This window comes from Pan troglodytes, chromosome X (assembly GCF_028858775.2).
Source record: "Pan troglodytes isolate AG18354 chromosome X, NHGRI_mPanTro3-v2.0_pri, whole genome shotgun sequence".
In the NCBI taxonomy this organism is placed as follows: domain Eukaryota; kingdom Metazoa; phylum Chordata; class Mammalia; order Primates; family Hominidae; genus Pan; species Pan troglodytes.
In genome coordinates, this window is record NC_072421.2 from 78,498,151 (window position 1) to 78,518,166 (window position 20,016).

Sequence of the window (20,016 nt, forward strand, 5' to 3'; positions counted from 1 at the left end):
GCCAGAAGCGACACTGATGGCCACCAAACCTCTATTTTGTTCCATAGTATTACTAAGGTGGCATGGCTGCCTGGCCCAGGTCCATCTTCTCCCTCAGTGGGACCCCTAGGGCCAAGGGACTTAGAGCCAAAAGATTTACAGCCAATTTAAATGTTCTAGGCCAAACAGGAATGGACATCAACAGGCATTTATTAACCCTTAAAATTTTGTATATAATATAAAAGTTACCAAACAAAAAGCCAAAGGTGAGGTTACAAAACTGACTTACCTACTTTTAACTTCTATATGGCGAGCTACTGTGATCTTCGTTTTAGTTACAGACATATAACAATTAGCTATACAAAACATAAGCCTTGTTAAAACCTTTTCGGCTAAGGAGTTTAGAGACTCGTTGTGCCATAATGCTTTTTGCCCTCTTTTAGCAATTTGTCCTAAGGTGCTGATAAATTTTTAAGTATATATCTATCTGCATAAATATCATAACTGGAACTATTATACCCAGGAGGCTTCATGACAGATATCTTTATATCCTCTCAGTAATAATTTTCTTTTAATTCTACAGAAAGCAGAAAATTCTTTATGGTTGTGATGGATGAAATGGTACCATGCATGTAATTATCCAGAAGGCAAAGTCCCTTATTTTGCCAGCTGTTTAGGCATCCATATACCCATCCTTGATTTGCAGGGTCTGAACTAATTCTATTACTCAAAACTGGCCCTTATAATCTCATACACCCACTTCTTCTGTGATAGTCCCTGGGCCTAGAGGAAAGTTGCTTGTATAAGTTTAGCAGCAGGATATTTGCAATGAAAAACTGACTGGACCCAGTGGGATTCAAAATGACAAAGATTTGCAGGCTTTTTCAAATCATCTCTAGTCTTCTGAATACATGATTCTGATTTTTTCAGAATAAGTAAAACTACAAGAGATAAATAACAACAGTTTGACAATAGAAAGAGAATGTGCGTGTCAGAACAGAAAAAGAAACCTATTCCATTAGGGTTTCAACTAAAAACATGAAGAAAATTATAACCTGATACTCTTTAGAATATTATTGTAGCCCAGAAATAATTCATGATTCAATTTTCACTCAAAAACATAAGTCAAGGCTGTAGTCAAGTAAAAGGTGTTATAGTTTTCCTTTCAAACAATTTCTCTCCTCTAGTACTCCTTTTCTACTAAGGAGAAATTACAGTAAGACCAATTTGTGTGTGAAGTACGTTTTAGGCTTATTATACTTGGCCTGATTATTTACATAAAGGGCAGCAAGAATTGTTTGACCATATAGGCTCTTTTCAAGTTGGCTTTGCTGAACTTTACCTAAAAATATGTTATTCTAGTCAAAGCCTTGGAAAAATAACCAGTGTCTCCAACTGCCTTATTTTTTTTTTAAAAGACTCTTAGTAAACTTATGCAAATAACTATATTATTATAAAATCAGAATATGCATGAACAGTTTCCAAATTTTGGAGACCTCAGATAGAGAGAAAGGTAAATTTGCTCACAAAAACATACTTTACCCAATTGCTCTAAACTATAAATAACTAATAAATACATAAATAAATAAATAAAACTACTTTCATGACTCTCTTTAACCAAATCAGCAGGCTTTCAAACAAAATGTTGTTTGTTCACCTTGGAACTGCCATTCACAAGCCAAGCAGCTCTTGTCAGATGAGAGCTGTTTATCTGGCACTGAAAAATCTAGCAGCTCTTCACACTGTTAGAGCCAGTCCTAAGGGAAAAAGAGGTTCCCTGCTAATGAATATCTCCTCCTTGCATCCCCAGATAGCATGATCCTATAAAAACCACATTCAGTTTATCATGGAAATCTTTGGGGCACTATTGTTTTCATTAGCATAGGGGTAGCTTTAGTTAGCATTCCATAACAAGGCAGTAAATGTATCTTAGGTGGAGATTCTGTAGTCCAGACTTCCAGTAGTTGTCACTGGAAAGTGCTCACAGGCATTTGCCATAAGCCCCAAGAAACACTCCACAGAGAGCTATCAAATGAAGGATTTGTCCTGACCGGCACTCTAGCTTCCACCCTATATTCTGTAGGCTCAGGCAATCTTACTAGTTCCCATTTAGTGTGTCCAATGAACATTTCTCAAAGGTCAGATTTACATGCCTTCAGTTTTATAGTACTAGATAGGGAAAACATCCCCTAGTGAGATACAATTCCCATTTTCATAGGAAATTTAGGTAAAGGAGTCACAACTACCTTACAGAAAGCCTGTTTAAACATCTCAGATTTCATAATCCTATCAATCTTTACATTTTTATGTTCTGGTCCCAGGAACTGTTCTTCTCTACTACCAGACCATTTTACCATTTCTGGTGGAAAAGGATTTGGGTTCCCAGAATGGAGTTGAGCCAAGATACTCAAGCCGTTTTGTCAATCTTTACCTTAACTCACCTCGACATTGCCCCAGGTAATGTTAGCTTGCTCATTATACCTTTTCCCTTTTGTTTTCTTAAATTCCTCCAACCTGGACAACTGTAGGAAAGTGATGTGGGACCTTTTAATGTAGGGGGACCCAGCAGGGGTTTCGTTTCACCCAACCTTTGATAGTGTTGTAAAGACGTTTGCTTTAACTCCATCAATTTTCATTTCATTTCATTTCTTAATAAACATTTAATGATTTTCACCATTCTGGGATGAGTCCTTTGACTCCCTTTTGCCTTTCCCTTTTTTGTTGTTGTTAATTACTGTAATGTTCTATTAGCATCTGTAAGACCCGTGAAGGACAGCAAATTTGATAAGGCGTCTCAAACAGTTGTTTGATTCTGCAGGAGTAATGTCATCCAGGGTGCCCATATAGAAGGGGCCCCCTTAACCACAACTTTTACCATGACCTGGATAATAGGCATATACAGTGGAAACATATCTTGGTTATCATAAAGCCAGTCCTACATGGCTTGCACATAAGGAATATCAGCTGCTTCATCTGGGATGCTCCACTTGGTATTTTATAGAGAGAGTTGGGAAATCCCCTTCTCAGGGTAAAGAGACCTTACAGTGGCGTTCATCCATTCCACTGGGCTGCTTGTTCTCTCACAAATAAACTGCTTTTCATCTGGATCACATATAACCATCAGTGATTGTCTAATAGTAAGCTATGGGTTCTGTAACAACCCAAACATGCTCTTTCATTCTGTAGCATTTAAAATATAAGATACTGCCCTTAAAGTAGTTATTTTTACATTCTGTTATAGTAAAGGGTTCTCAGGAAGTGGATGACACAAATCTACAAAATGGAACAATTTCTTTACGTTATACTCTATGGTTGGTTTTGCCCTTCCCTCACATTGACTATCTTCTTGGTAACCACAGGTTTTAGAGTTAGTTTCTGTTGCCCTGCGTAATTCTGCCCTTGGGGTGCAGCTTTCAGGCTGGTGGCATAAACTCAGATTGACTTAAATCTGAGCTCTGTCTAGCATCAAGGTCCAACTCAGCACTATTCTTTTTTTTTTTTTTATGACAGAGTTTCGCTCTTGTTGCCCAGGCTGGAGTGCAACGGTGCAATCTCGGCTTTCTGCAACCTCAGCCCCCTGGGTTCAAGCGATTCTCCTTCCTCAGCCTCCCATGTAGCTGGGGTTACAGGCATGCACCACCACGCCCGGCTAGTTTTGTATTTTTTGTAGAGACGGCGTTTCTCCATGTTGGTCAGGCTGGTCTCAAACTCCCGACCTCAGGTGATCCGCCCACCTCGGCCTCCCAAAGTGCTGGGATTACAGGCATGAGCCACTCCACCTAGCCTCAGCATTATTCTTTAATTTCATTTTACATTGTACAGGTAACAATAACCGAGGAATCAAAGGTTTCTAATTTCCCACCTTTTAATTTTCTCTTTATTCATTTAGTTTTGTCTGTATGAGTGTATATATATGTATACATATGTGTGTGTATATATATGTATACATATGTGTGTGTATATATATGTATACATATGTGTGTGTATATATATGTATACATATGTGTGTATATCTATGTATATATATGTATGTGTATATGTATGTATATATATGTATGTGTATATATATGTCTATGTATATATTTATTTATTTATTTATTTATTTTGAGATGGAGTGTCACTGTCTCCCAGGCTGGAGTGCAGTGGCACGATCTTGGCTCACTGCAACCTCCACATCCCGGATTCAAGCGATTCTCTTACCTCAGCCTTACAACTAGCTGGGATTACAGATGCATGCCACCAAACCCGGTTAATTTTTGTATTTTTAGTAGAGACGGGCTTTCTCCATGTTGGTCAGGCTGGTCTTGAACTTCTGACCTCAGGTGATACGCCCGCCTTGGCCTCCCAAAGTGCTGGGATTACAAGTGTGAGCCACAGCGCCCAGCTGTCTGTATATTTTTAGAAGTTTAGAATCGCCTCTAAACTAGAAAAATAAACCCTAGCCTCTAAACTAGCAAAAACCACATTCTTGTGTTTTATAAACTTCACCAAAATTACTTTTTACTCTCCTATTTTATCTCTTAGTAAACCAGATTCCCAGTGCAAAAAATTGAGGATTACTTAATTTAACATAACATGACTTAAAGATCTTAAACTGCTGGAGAGAATTTTAAGATTAAATTTACCAAATTAATCTTACCAAATATTACTAAAGTCACGTGAACTAAAAGGCATCAGGGCTAGTTTTTATTAGTCGGATAAGCACTTACTTTTCTTTAAGCCAATTGATTAGAGCTCTTTCATATGGTTTGGTAGTGAAATATCACTTTCACATGATACATATAAAACATACAGACATAACAGACGTATAGACAAAGGCAGATCTTATAACATTTTTTATATCCCTGTTTTCAAAAATTCCCTCCCTTACTTTAGACTATTAATTTAAAAAAAAAAAAAAAGCATTACAGGAGCCAATAAAAGTTGAAGGAGTGATTTACCATCCCAGGCCTTCTCAAAAGGGAGAGCTGAAGCAGCAAGGTACAGCAGAAGTTGAACTTCTAAGATATCAATCTAAAGAATTTAGAAAAATAACAAATTAAAGAATTTTAAAATTAAAAACATCTTTCATTAAAATTAAGTCAGGCCAGGCGTGGGCTCATGCGTAATCCCAGCACACAAGTAAATATCATTCTGTTTGGGGTATGTTTATGGTTTTATAACCCTTATGCCAAATTTTGATACTGAATAGTATTTGGCAAGCATAAGTATGAAACTGCTTCATCAATAAATACAGCCAAAAATGTTGACAATTCTTAAGACATTTCTAATATTACTTTACCAATAATATTATATTTGGCTTATTTATAGAAAATTTTACTTAAGTCACATGAACTTGAAAAGCATTTGGGATTACTACTTACTTAATTTATGAATACTCCTTAACTTTAATCCAATTTGGTACCTTGTGGCCACAACACATAACAAAATACATGCATGTATACATAAACACACACATACACACTCATACAAGGATCTCATAGATTTTACTTCAGAACTATAGCCATTATATATTAATACAAACTCATTGCTTTACAAAAACAAAAAATAAACAAAAAGAAAACAGTTGGATCCAAACAGTGGTTTTTACCTCAGTAGAAAACTAACAACAGATTTATAGCAGGCAGAAAAAAAAAAAAACAGAGAAATAGAGAACTTAGGAACTCTATAGTTGCAGGTTGACCTTTGGGCTTTGAATTTTTCCTGGATGTAATTTGCTCATCAGTTTAAAATGTGTACAGCAGACCATAATATGTAACCAAGAGGAGTACTAAAAAACCTGGAATGCCCTCAAACTTTTCCATTTTACCCACACACTTGCAAGTAGAGGCACCATAAAACCAATGGGTTATCAAAAAGAGGATCATTCTCCTTCTTTTTCTTCATTTTTATGTATTTATGTATGTATTAATTTTGAGATGGAGTCTTGCTCTGTCACCCAGGCTGGAGTGCAGTGGCATGATCTGGGCTCACTGCAGCCTCTGCCTTTTGGGCTCAAGTGATTCTCCTTCCTCAGCCTCCTGAGTAGCTGGGACTCCAAGCATGCACCACCACGCCCGGCTAATTTTTGTATATTTAGTAGAAATGGGGTTTCACCATGTTGGCCAGGATTGTCTCGAACTCCTGACCTCAAGTGATCCGCCTGCCTCAGCCTCCCAAAGTGTTGGGATTACAGGTGTGAGCCACCATGCCCGGCCTCTTTCTTCATTCTTAGATTGTTTCTCACCTCTTTTTCTAAAAAAGAGGACCTGAGCTGTGGCCTAAGGGGGTGTGTGTGTGTGTGTGTGTCTGTGTGTGTTTGTGTGTATTAATGTGTTCTGATTGTGAGTGGGACTCCACAGTGTTTCACCACTGAGTCATTTCTGCCCTCTTACATGTCTCAGTTTCTCTCACCAGAGTTCTACCACCTCCAAGAGCGCTCAAAATGCCTAGTGATCAGCTCTTATATGCATTTTCTGGACAAGGCCTTTTCAAACCAATTTTGTTGGTTCCTTGTAGGGTCACTTCACATCGTTGGGGGGTCAACCCTCAGACACTCCCACTCAGCCCCCAGTCACCCAGGGGTGCCTTTTGGCTGGGAGGGGCTAAATCCCCTTTCTTTTTGAAGCCAAATAGCTCAGTCTCCCATTTGTCTATGTAAATTACAGTTCAGTTCCTCATGCAAATGTGCAGACAAACCAACTGACCTTAATTTTGGGAGGAAAAAACAATGGAGAAGACTCTTTGAAATGCACCTCTGAACTAGAAACCAAATGGGATACCCAAAAGGGGGATGACTCTCTTTGTCTTTAGAAAAAGGCAATGGAGAAGACCTTTTAGAATGCACCTTCAAACTAGAATTAGGATGCTAAACAACAACTTACCAGGAGAAAATACTCAGCATAGACCCCTTCCTGAAAACCACCTTCAGCCATCCCCTAAGTTTGTAGCTCTCACCTGCCATTACACACACCAAGGTCAAATTCTCTCGCAGTACAAGATAATCTCTGATACCCCCCAAACACAAAGAGGTCAGTTAATGCAATACAAGACTTAAGAATTTACTCATGACTCTTGCAACTCCACAAAGAAAGCTGAACACCACAAAAGGGGCATGAATGGCACCTTTATTCTGAGTTTTTTAAGGTGTCTGAGTCATTAGAAGCCCTCTCTAAATTTTTAACTTTGTCCTGAAGATGGTAAAATTGGAGGGAGGAATAGGGTGGAAGAAAAGTACTTGAAAGAACAATTTTTTTTGAGAAAGGAAATGAATGGAGAAACCAAGTGCATGTTTTGTTTTTGTTTTTATCCTACAGCTGTGAGGAATTTTAGCCAGTTCAGAAGACTTACTCCCCATAATTTGTAATTCTCATTTAGATTTGAACAAGATGGGTAGAGTTGGCCAAATCCAATGGGAGAATAACCAAAACAAACAATGTGATTACTGAGTACTCTAATGGTAAGAAGTTAAAACCAGTTGGTTGTCCGTTTTAACATTTAGTCATTAAGGAGAACTTTCAAGACAGAAAAACTGAACTAAGCTACTTATCTAGGAATGGGGCCCATGCATAAGACTGCTCTCTACTATTTTAGAAGCAGAAAAAACCTCAAACTCATCTTCCCTGTTGGAGGCGAGCTGAAACTCCAGAGGGAGTTGCCTGCTTTCCATTGTTATGGAATCAGGAAAACTCAGCTTCCTTGTTGGAAAAAAGTACAACTCCAGAAAAGGAGTCATACAAAATCTCAGATTTTAACAAAATTTTGGGAGACCAGAGATTCTCTGTAGGAGGGCCTCCAAGGCCAGTAAATTTTTCTATTGGTTTGAGCAATAATGATAGCTCAAACTGTTACCAAGCACGGATAGATTTGACAAAGGTCAGGGGAACCTCTACTCAGAGTTCCTTCATGGTTACCAATTGTTAAATTAAGAGTATCTGAGACAAGTCTCCATCAATTTAGAAGTTTATTTTGCCAAAGTTAAGGACATGCTCATGATACAGCCTCAGGAGGTCCTGACGACATGTGCACAAGGTGGTTGGGCTACAACTGGTTTTACACATTCTAGGGAGACATAAAACATCAATCAATACATGTAAAATGTACATTGGTTTTGTCTGGAAACGTGGGACAACTGGAAGTCTGGGCTTTCAGGTGACAGGTGGATTAAAAGATTGTCTGATTGGCAATTGGTTGAAAGAGTTATTATATAAAGATCTGGAATCAACAGAAAGGAGTGTCTGCATTATAATAAGGGGTTGTGGAGACCAAGGTTTTATCATGTAGATGAAGCCCCCAGGTAGCACACTTCATAGAAAATAGATAGTAAATTTGTTTGATTAGACTTAAAGAGTCTGTTCTATCATTCTTAAGATCTTTTGTTGATGTGCACACTGGTCAGCTGTGAGGCATGTCTTACACACCTCCCTCACTTCCCATCATGACCAAAACCAGTTTATCAGGTTAATTTTGGAATGCCTTCAACCAAGGAGAGGGGTCTGTTTAGATAGTTGGGGGGCTTAGAACTTTATTTTTGGTTTACACTTTTTATTTTATTTTTTAATTTGTGTGAGTACATAGTAGGTATATATATATATTTATGGGGTACATGAGATGTTTTCATATAGGCATTAAATGTAAAATAAGCACAGCATGAAGAATGGGGCATCCATTTTCTCAAGCACTTATCTTTTGAGTTATAAACAATCCAATTACATTCATTAAGTTACTTTAAACTGTACAATTAACTTATTATTGACTATAGTCACCCTGTTGTGTTATCAAATAGTAGGTTTTATCCATTTTTTTCTATTTTTTCTTTTAGACAAACAGTTTAATTTGAAAAACAGAAACAGCTGAGTCTCCCCCTTTCCACAGACCTGGCAGTGTTGGGCTCAGGTGTGGGAGGACCAGTTTCCTGCAGAGAGAAGACAGAGTTAGGGGTTGGAGGCCAGATCCAGGGGCTAGACCATGTGAGTGGCCACAATGGGGCAGAGGCCACAGTGCCCATCAGGGCCCGGGTTTCACAGCTGCACATGGGGCAGTGCACATTGAGTTGAGGCCCCTGGAGGCTCTGGGTGCCAAATCTCTCCCATGGCCATGGCCAAAGCCAGGGGTGATATGCAACCAATGCCAGTGACCCCAACCACTAGTGGGATGTGTGTGGCCAACACTGCTGGACCTACCCAGGCAGAGAGACCATTCTTTTATTTTTATCTTTTGGTACTCATTAACAATTCTCACCCCCTGCTAGCCCCCCACTACACTTCCCAGCCTCTGGTAACCATTCTTCTACTCTGTATGTCCATGAAATCAATTTTTTTTAACTTTTAGATCCCACAAATAAGTAAGAACACGTGAAGTTTGTCTTTATGCACCTGGCTTATTTCATTAACATAATCATATTCAGTTTCATCCATGCTGTTACAAATGACAGGATCTCTTTTTTTTTATTATACTTTAAGTTCTAGGGTACATGTGCACAACATGCAGGTTCGTTACATAAGTATACATGTGCCATGTTGGTTGGCTGTACCCATTCACTCATCATTTAACATTAGGTATATCTCCTAATGCTATCCTTCCCCACTCCCCCCACCCCACGACAGGCCCCGGTGTGTGATGTTCCCCTTCCTGTGTCCAAGTGTTCTTATAGTTCAATTCCCATCTATGAGTGAGAACATGTGGTGTTTGGTTTTTTTGTCCTTGTGATAGGTTGCTGAGAATGATGGCTTCCAGCTTCATCCATGTCCCTACAAAGGACATTAACTCATCCTTTTTTATGGCTGCATAGTATCCCATGGTGTATATGTGCCACATTTTCTTAATCCAGTCTATCACTGATGGACATTTGGGTTGGTTCCAAGTGTTTGCTATTGTGAATACTGCCACAATAAACATACATGTGCATGTGTCTTTATAGCAGCATGATTTATAGTCCTTTGGGTATATACCCAGTAATGGGATGGCTGGGTCAAATGGTCATTCTAGTTCTAGATCCCTGAGGAATCACCACACTGTCTTCCACAATGGTTGAACTAGTTTACATTCCCACCAACAGTGTAAAAGTGTTCCTATTTCTCCATATCCTCTCCAGCACCTGTTGTTTCCTGACTTTTTAATGATCGCCATTCTAACTGGTGTGAGATGGTATCTCATTGTGGTTTTGATTTGCATTTCTCTGATGGCCAGTGATGATGAGCAGTTTTTCATGTGTCTCTTGGCTGCATAAATGTCTTCTTTTGAGAAGTGTCTGTTCGTATCCTTCACCCACTTTTTGATGGAGTTTTTTGTTTTTTTTTCTTGTAAATTTGTTTGAGTTCTTTGTAGATTCTGGATATTAGCCCTTTGTCAGATGAGTAGATTGCAAAAATTTTCTCCCATTCTGTAGGTTGCCTGTTCACTCTGATGGTAGTTTCTTTTGCTGTGCAGAAGCTCTTGAGTTTAATTAGATCCCATTTGTCAATTTTGGCTTTTGTTGCCATTGCTTTTGGTGTTTTAGTCATGAAGTCCTTGCCCATGCCTATGTTCTGAATGATATTGCCTAGGTTTTCTTCTAGGGTTTTTCTGGTTTTAGGTCTAACATTTAAGTCTTTAATCCATCTTGAATTAATTTTTGTATAAGGTGTAAGGAAGGGACCCAGTTTCAGCTTTCTACATATGGCTAGCCAGTTTTCCCAGCACCATTTATTAATAGGGAATCCTTTCCCCATTTCTTGTTTTTGTCAGGTTTGTCAAAGATCAGATGGTTGTAGATGTGTGGTAGTATTTCTGAGGGCTCTGTTCTGTTCCATTGGTCTATATCTCTGTTTTGGTACCAGTACCATGCTGTTTTGGTTACCGTAGCCTTGTAGTATAGTTTGAAGTCAGGTAGTGTGATGCCTCCAGCTTTGTTCTTTTGGCTTCATTGACAGGGATGCCCTCTCTCACCACTCTTATTCAACACAGTGTTGGAAGGTCTCGCCAGGGCAATCAGGCAGGAAAAAGAAATAAAGAGTATTCAATTAGGAAAAGAGGAAGTCAAATTGTCCCTGTTTGCAGATGACATGATTGTATATTTAGAAAACCCCATCATCTCAGCCTAAAATCTCCTTAAGCTGATAAGCAACTTCAGCAAAGTCTCAGGATACAAAATCAATGTGCAGAAATCACAGACACTCTTATACACCAATAACAGACAAACAGAGAGCCAAATCATGAGTGAACTCCCATTCACAATTGCTTCAAAGAGAATAAAATACCTAGGAATCCAAGTTACAAGGGATGTGAAGGATCTCTTCAAGGAGAACTACAAACCACTGTTCAATGAAATGAAAGAGGACACTAACAAATGGAAGAACATTCCATGGTCATGGATAGGAAGAATCAATATTGTGAAAATGGCCATACTGTCCAAGGTAATTTATAGATTCAATGCCATCCCCATCAAGCTACCAATGACTTTCTTCACAGAATTGGAAAAAACTACTTTAAAGTTCATATGGAACCAAAAAAGAGCCCACATTGACAGGATCTCATTTTTTTATGGTTGAATAGTACTCCATTGTGTATATGTATCACATTTTCTTTATCCATTCATCTATTGGTGGACACTTAGGTTGCTTCGAAATCTTAGCTATTTAAAAAAGTGCTTCAACAAACGTAAGAATGCAGATGTCTCTTCAATATATATATTTATTTTTTGGGCAGGGGTATATACCCAGCAGTGGGGATGTTGGATCATATGGTACCTCAAGTTTTAGTTTTGAGGAATCTCCAAACTGTTCTTCATAGTGGTTGTACATTTACATTCCCACCAATCGTGTACAAGGGTTCCCTTTTCTCCACATCCTCGTGAGCATTTTCTATTGCCTGACTTTTGGATAAAAGCCATTTTATCTGGGGTAAGATGATATCTCATTGTAGTTTTGATTTGCATTTTTCTGATGATCCATGATGTTGAGCACATTTTCATGTCTGTTTGCCATTTGTATGTTTTCTTTGATAAATGTCTATTCAAATCTTTTGTCCTTTTTTTTTGAGACAGAATTCTACTACTGTCTCCCATGCTGGAGTGCAATAGCATAATCTTGGCTCACTGAAACCTCCACCTCCCAGGCTCAAGCAATTCTCCTGCTTCAGCCTCCTGAGTAGCTGGGTCTACATGTGCGTGCCACCATGCCTGGCTAATTTTTGTATTTTTTGTAGAGAGGGGTCCCACTATGTTGCCCAGGCTGGTCTCAAACTCCTGCGCTCAAGTGACCTACCTTCTTCCTTTCCAATTTAGATGCCTTTTATATCTTTCTCTTGTTTGATTGTTCTTACTAGGAGTTCCAGTACTATGTTGAATAACAGTGGTGAAAATGGGCATTATTGTCATGTTTAGATCTTAGAGAAAATCCTTTCAGTTTTTCTCTATTCAGTAGGATACTAGCTGTGTGTCTGTCATATATGGCTTTTATTATGTTGACATTTATTTCTTCTATTCCTAGTTTTTTGAGGGTTTTTATCATGAAGGGATGTTGAATTTTATCAAATGTTTTTCAGCATCAATTAAAATGATCAGATTGTTTTTATCCTTCATTCTGTTGATGTGATGTATCACACTGATTGATTTGCATATATTAAACTCTCCTTGCATCCCAGGAATAAATCATACTGGTCATGATAAATTATCTTTCTAATTTATTGTTGAATTCAGTTTGTTAGCATTTTGTTGAGGATTTTTGCATTCATATTCATCAGAGATATTAGCCTGTAGTTTCCTTTTTATGATGCATCTTTGGTTTTGGTATCAGGGTACTACTGACCTTGCAGAATGAATTTGAAAGTATTCCCTTGTACTCTATTTTTTAAAAACTGGTTTGAGTAGGATTGGTATTAGTTCCTTAGAAGTTTGGCAGAATTCAGCACAAAGCCATTGGCTCCTGAGCTTTTCTTTAATGAGAGACTTATTATGATGGCTTCAATCTTGTTACCTGTTATTGGTCTTTCCAAGTCTTGGATTTCTCCCTGTTTTATTCTTGGTAGGTCGTATGTGTCTGGGAATTTGTCTATGTCTTCTAGATTTTCCAATTTATTGAAATATAGTTGTTTATAATAGCCACTAATGATCTTTTTAATAGCTGCAGTGTCGGTTGTAATGTCTCCTTTTTCATTTCTGATTTTATTTATTTGAAATTTCTGTTCTTCATATTCTGGCTAAAGGCTTGTCAATTTTCTTTAACTTTTCAAAAACATCAACCTTGTGTTTTATTTATCTTCTGTATTGTTTCTCCATTTCCATTTCATTTATTTCTGCTATGATCTTTATTATTTCTTTTCTTCTACTAACTTTGGGTTTTGATTTTTTTTCTAGCTTTTCTAGCTCTTTAAAGTGAATTGTTAGATAGTTTATTTGAAGTTTTTTTTTATATAGGCACTTTTAGCTATAAACTTCCCTCTGAGTATTGCTTTTGCTGTATCTCATAAATTTGGTTTTGTATTGTTTCCATTATTATTAGTTTCAAAAATTTTTTCAATTTTCTTCATTAATTTTTCATTGACCCACTGGTCATTGAGGAGCATGTTGTTTAACTTCAATGTATTTGTATAGTTTCCAAAATTTTTCTTGTTATTCATTTCTAGCTTTATTCCATTGTGGACAGAGGAGATGCTTGATATTATTTCCGTTTTTGAATATTTTTATATTTGTTTTGTGACTTAACATATTGTCTATCCTTGAGAATGATCCATGTACTGAGAAAAAAATTGTGTATTCTGCAGTCATTGGATGAAATGTTCTGTAAATATCTATTAGAGGCACTTGGTCTATATTGCACACTGAGGCTGATGTTTCTTTGTTTATTTTTTGGAAGATCTGTCCAGTGCTGTCTGCTGCTATTATTGTACTGGGGCTTATCTCCCTCTTTGGCTCTAATAATATTAATACTTGCTTTATATATTTGGGAGATCCAGTGTTGGGTGCATATATATTTAAAATTGTTTTATGAACTTGATGAATTGACCCCTTTATCATTATATAGTGACTGCCTTTGTCTCTTCTTATAGTTTTTGTCTGGAAATCTATTTTATCTGATATAAGTATAGATACTCCTGCTTTTTTAAAAATTTCCCTTCACATATGATATCTTTTTCCACCCGTTTATTTTCAGTCTATGTGCATGTTTTTAGGTAAAGTGTGTTTCTTGCAGGAAACAGGTAAGTGGGTTTTGTTTTTTTATCCGTTCAGTCAGTGTGTGTCTTTTGATTGGTGAGTTTAGTTTGTTTACATTCAGTGTTATTATTAGTAAGTAAGAACTTACTCCTGTCGTTTTGTTATTTGTTCTCTGGTTGTTTTGTAGTCTCATTTTTTTTCTTCCTATCTTCATTTAGTGAAGGTGATTTTCTCTGATGATATTATTTAGTTTCTTGCTTTTAATTTTTTGTGTATTTTTTTGTGTTTCTTGGTTTGGGCTTCTGATGAGTCTTGCAAGTGCTATCTTGCTACTCATTATTTTAACCTGATAGCAACTTGACACTATTTACATAAACAAACAAACAAGCAAAAAACAAATTAATAAAAACTCTCCTTAACTTTGTCCCCTGCTTTTTAACTTTTTTGTTGTTTCTATTTATATCTTATTGTAATGTCTATGGTTTCAAAAGTTGTAGCTATTATTTTTTTACTGGTTTATTGTTTAGTCTTTCTAGTTAGGGTAAGAGTGGTTTACATACCACAGTTACAGTGTTGTCATGTGTGTTTGGTTATCTGTTCCTGCGTTAGTTTGTTGAGGATAATGGCTTCCAACTGCATCCATGTTGCTGCAAATGACATGATCTCATTTCTTTTTATAGAACTATTTCACAGTATATATGTACCACATTTTCTTTATCTAGTCTATAATTGATGGGCATTTAAGTTGATTCCATGTCTTTGCTGTTGTGAATAGTGCTGCAATGAACATATGTGCACATGTATCTTTATAATACAATTATTTATATTCCTTTGGGTATATACTCAGTAATGAGATTGCTGGGACAAATGGTATTTCTGCCTCTAGGTCTCTGAGGAATTGCCACACTGTCTTCCAACTGACATGAGATGGTATCTCATTGTAGTTGATTTGCATTTCTCTAATGTTCAGTGATGTTGAGTTTTTTTTATCATATGCCTGTTGGCCACATAAATGTCTGCTTTTGAGAAGCATCCATTCATTTCCTTTGCCCACTTTTTAATGGGGTTGTTTTCTTTCTTGTAAATTTGTTTATGCTCTTTGTAGACCTTTGTCACATGGATAGATTGCAAACATTTTCTCCAATTTTTAGGTTGTCTGTTGACTCTGATGATAGTTTCTTTTACTGTGCAAGAGATGTTTAGTTTAATTAGATCCCATTTGTCAATTTTTGCTCTTGTTGCAATTGCTTCTGGCATTTTTCTTTTAAAATCTTTGCTTGTGCCTATATCCTGAATGGCATTGCCTAGATTTTCTTCTAGGGCTTTTATAGTTTTGGGTTTTACATTTAAGTCTTTAATCTATCTTCAGTTAATTTTTGTATAAGGTGTAAGAAAGGGGTCCAGTTTCAATTTTCTGCATATGGCTAGCCAGTTCTTCCAGCATCATTTATTAAATAAGGAGTCCTTTCCCCATTGCTTTTTTATGTAAGGTTTGTGAAGGATCAGATGGTTGTAGGTGTGTGGTATTATTTCTAAGTTCTCTATTCTTTACCATTGGTATATGTGTCTGTTCCTGTACTAGTACCATGCTGTTTTGGTTACTGTAGCCTTGTAGTATAGTTTTAAGTCAGGTAGTGTGATTCCTTCAGCTTTTTTTTGTTTGTTTGTTTTTGTTTTTTGTTTTTTTGTTTTTTTTTTTGCTTAGGATCGTCTTGACTATTTGGGCTTTTCTTGGTTCAATAGGAATTTTAAAGTAGTTTTTTTTCTAATTTTGTGAAGAATGTCAATGGTAGTTTAATGGAACTATTCAATTAATAACATTGAATCTATAAATTGCTTTGGGCCGTCTTACCATTTTCACGATATTGATTCCTCTTATCCATGAGCATGAAATGTATTTCCACTTGTTTGTGTCCTCTCTAATTTTTTTGAGCAGTAGTTTTGGGTTCTCCTTGAAGAGGTCCTTTACTTTCCTTGTTAGCTGTATTCCTAGGTATTTTATTATTTTTTTTAGCAATTATGAATGGAAGTTCATTCATGATTTGGCTCTCTGCTTGCCTATTGTTAGTGTATAGGAATGACAGTAAATATTTAACAATGATTTTGTAACCTGAAACTTTGCTGAAGTTGCTTATCAGCTTAAGAAGCTTGTGGGCTGAGACAATGTTGTTTTCTAGATATAGAATCATAGCATCTGCATACAAAGATAGTTTGGATTCCTCTTTTCCTATTTGAATACACTTTATTTCTTTCTCTTGCCTGATTGCCTTGGCCAGAACTCCCAATACTACGTTGAATAGGAGTAGTGAGAGAGGACATTCTTGTCTTGTGCCAGTTTTCAAAGGGAGTGCTTTTAGCTTTTGCCTATTCAGTATGATACTGACTGTAGATTTGCCATATATAACTCTTATTATTTTTAGGTATGTTCCTTCAATATGTGGTTTATTGAGAGGTTTTAACATGAAGGGATGTTGAATTTTATTGAAGTCCTTTTCTGCATCTATTGAGATAATCATGTGGTTTTTGTCTTCAGTTCTGTTTATGTGATGAATCACATTTATTGATTTGCATATGTTGTACCAACCTTGTATCCCAGGGATGAAACCAACTTTATTGTGGTCGATAAACTTTTTGATGTGCTGCTGGATTTGATTTGCCAGTATTTTATTGACAATTTTTGCATCAATGTTCATCAAGGATATTGGCCTGAAGTTTTCTTGTTGTTTGTGTCTTATTTGTGTCTTATTTGTGTCTCTGCCAGTTTTTGGTATCAGGATGATGCTGATCTCATAGAATGAGTTAGGGAGGAGTCCCTCCTTTTCAATGGTTTGAATAGTTTCAGTAGAAATGGTACCAGCTATTCTTTGTACCTCTGGTAGAATTCAGCTGTGTGATTCATAAAATGTAGAAAATGTAAAGCTAGGTGTGATTCTAGAAATAATCTAATAGGAGGGGTGCAGTGGCTCACATCTGTAATCCTAGCACTTTGGGAGGCCGGGGCGGGTGGACTATTTGAAGTCAGGAGTCTGAGACCAACCTGGCCAACATGGCGAAACCCCATCTCTACTAAAAGTACAAAAATTAGCCCAGCATGGTGGCACATGCCTGTAGTCCCAGCTACTCAGGAAGCTGAGGCAGGAGAATCACCTGAACCCAGGAGTTGGAGGTTGCAGTGAGCCGAGATTACACCATTGCACTCCTGCCTTGGTGACAGAGTGAGACTGTCTCAAACAAGCAAACAACAAACAAATAAAAAAAAAAGATCTAAACAAAACCCTTCACATTTTACAGATGAAGATGAGGTCAAAATTCTTAAGTGCTCAAAATCATACATGTAATTATTAACAGTGGCAGAACCTAGACAAACCAGGTGTCTTGGCTATGCAAATTAATTCAATGAATACTTTTTTACTTTTGTCAGTAATTACTGATTTTTTAGATCTTGCTCTAAAATAATTAAATACTGTACTCTGAAGCTATAGAAATATAGATTATAAACTTCTGAACAACAATGACCAATAATAATCTGTTCTATATGGTAATATTTTAAGCATGTAGAATAGCTCATAGGTGCACAATATTTCATGAAGACAGTATTGTCATTACAAGTTTTTCTCAAAAATAGTATTATTTTGTTTATGGTAAGGTAATATTTTATCAGCCATTTTAGGGACACATATTTGTGTAAGAACTCCTGTGTTTTGTAAAATTTTTATTAGTATAAAATAATACAGTTTTGTCAGTATATTTAAAATGCTTGAAAGCATGCACAGGTAGCTATACAGTGAGAATATTTAAGATATAGTAGGGATGAGGAAAGAAAACTTTTTCTTTTCAATTTTAATATTCTGTACTTTTAAATATATTTTTAACAGTAAGCATGTTTGTCCTTTTAATATAAAAATAAGTTACACCGCATGATCTCACTCATAGGTGGGAATTGAACAATGAGAACACATGGACACAGGAAGGGGAACATCACACATTGGGGCCTGTTGTGGGGTGGGGGAAGGGGGGAGGGATAGCATTAGGAGATATATCTAATGTTAAATGACGAGTTAATGGGTGCAGCACACCAACATGGCACATGTATACATATGTAACAAACCTGCACGTTGTGCACATGTACCCTAAAACTTAAAGTATAATAAAAAAATAAAAAAATAAGTATTTCAACACTATCACAAAAACAGAAAAATCGCACCACTCAGAAAGAACCACTCTTAGTATTTTGTCACATTTCTTTCCAACCTGACATTATGCCTTATTTGTTTCCAAAAGTATCTGATTTCTGCTCTTGTTCCATTTGACAGTATGGCATAAATGTTTTCTTATGTCATTAAAAACTATTCATTATTTTTTTAATAGCTGTGAAGAATTACATTGTTTGGACATACTATAATTACTTTAGCTTAATATTCTATGTTGGTTTATTTCCCTTTGTTATCATAACTAAAGCACTATTAGACATAATCATGCATTAATCTTTGTGTGTATTTTGGATTAAGTCCTTACGATAGATTCATAAAACTTAAATTACTGGGTTAAATAATATGAACTTTTTTTTTTTTTTTGAGATGGAGTCTTGCTCTGTTGCCCAGACTGGAGTAGAGATGTGATCGGCTCTCTGCAACCTCTGCCTTCCAGGTTCAAGTGATTCTCCTGTCTCAGCCTCCCAAGAAGCTGAGACTACAGGTGCGCCACCACGCCTGGCTAGTTTTTGTATTTTTTAGTAGAGATGGGATTTCTCCATGTTGGGCATGCTGGTCTTGAACTCCTGACCTCAATTGATTCACCCACTTTGGCCTCCCAAAGTGCTGGGATTACAGGTGTGAGCCACTGTGCCTGGCCTAATATGAACATTTTAAAAAGCTCTCCAAAAATAATACCAAATTACTTTTCAGAAATATACTAATTTATACTCCCACTAATTTTTTTCAGAGACAAGATCTCACTATGTTACCCAGGCGGGAGTGGAGTGGCTATTCACAGACAAGATCATAGCATACTGCAGCCCTGAACTCCTGGGCCCAAGTAACCCTCCTGCTCAAGTAGCTGGAACTACCTTGTAAGGTATGCCACCACGTCCCACTAATTTTATTATTTCTTCCAGTAGTGTGTGAAAGTGCTTTATCACGAAACCATCATACATATGTTTCTAATAGATTAGATAAAATCATTACTGTCTATTTTAGTTGAAATTCTTTGATTTAGTGAAATTAAACATGTTACTTGTTCATTAGCCATTTATATTGTATCTCCTGTGAATCATCTAATTACTTATTCATTTATATACTGGAGTTTTTGTATTTTTCTTATCAATTTGTATGAACTACTTACATATTAAGACTATAACCAACAAATATTAATTTCTGTAATATTTGTTGCAGGTAAGTTTTCTAATTTTGTTCTTTTTAAAATTTGATTTTTGCTGTTTTTAATGATGACGTTTATAAAATTCTATCCTATCTATTGTTTTATTTTATAATTTATTTCCCATTGTTCCTAAACTTAGAAAGTGACCCCTCATCCTGAAATTTATTGCATAATCAACTTTTCTTTTCTACTATTTTAAATTTTTATAATTTGATTTTTTTGTATTAAGAAAATTTAACTACTTTTTATCCAGCTGGAATTTATTTTATATGATGTGAGAGGATTGTTTATGAAATAGCCAATCAGTTGTTCCAGCATTATTTATTAAATATATTTACTTTCACAATTGTTGCACTATACTCTCTTTGCCATCTATTAAAGTGTTATACTAAGGTCTGTTTCTTCACTGTCTGTTCTGTTCCATTGATCTGGTACCAATGTTATTTTAATTTAATCATTGTAGGTTGCATTAAATTTTAATATCTGACAAGGCTAGCTTTCACACATAAGATTTTTTTCTCTTTTTCATTTTTAAGCCATTATCTTCTATT

General features: G+C 36.5%; 1 long non-coding RNA gene and 1 other non-coding gene across 2 annotated transcripts; one reads left to right on the forward strand and one right to left on the reverse strand.

Annotated features, from left to right (window-relative positions):
• The first annotated feature begins 1,940 nt into the window (after positions 1-1,940).
• LOC134809340 (uncharacterized) lies at positions 1,941-19,307 on the forward strand. Its single transcript, XR_010154809.1, has 3 exons — positions 1,941-2,436; positions 18,667-18,784; positions 19,031-19,307. It is a non-coding gene; the product is annotated as an uncharacterized LOC134809340 (long non-coding RNA).
• Positions 8,960-9,086, reverse strand: LOC112207242 (small nucleolar RNA ACA64). Its single transcript, XR_002941691.2, has one exon. It is a non-coding gene; the product is annotated as a small nucleolar RNA ACA64 (small nucleolar RNA).
• Positions 19,308-20,016: the final 709 nt, after the last annotated feature.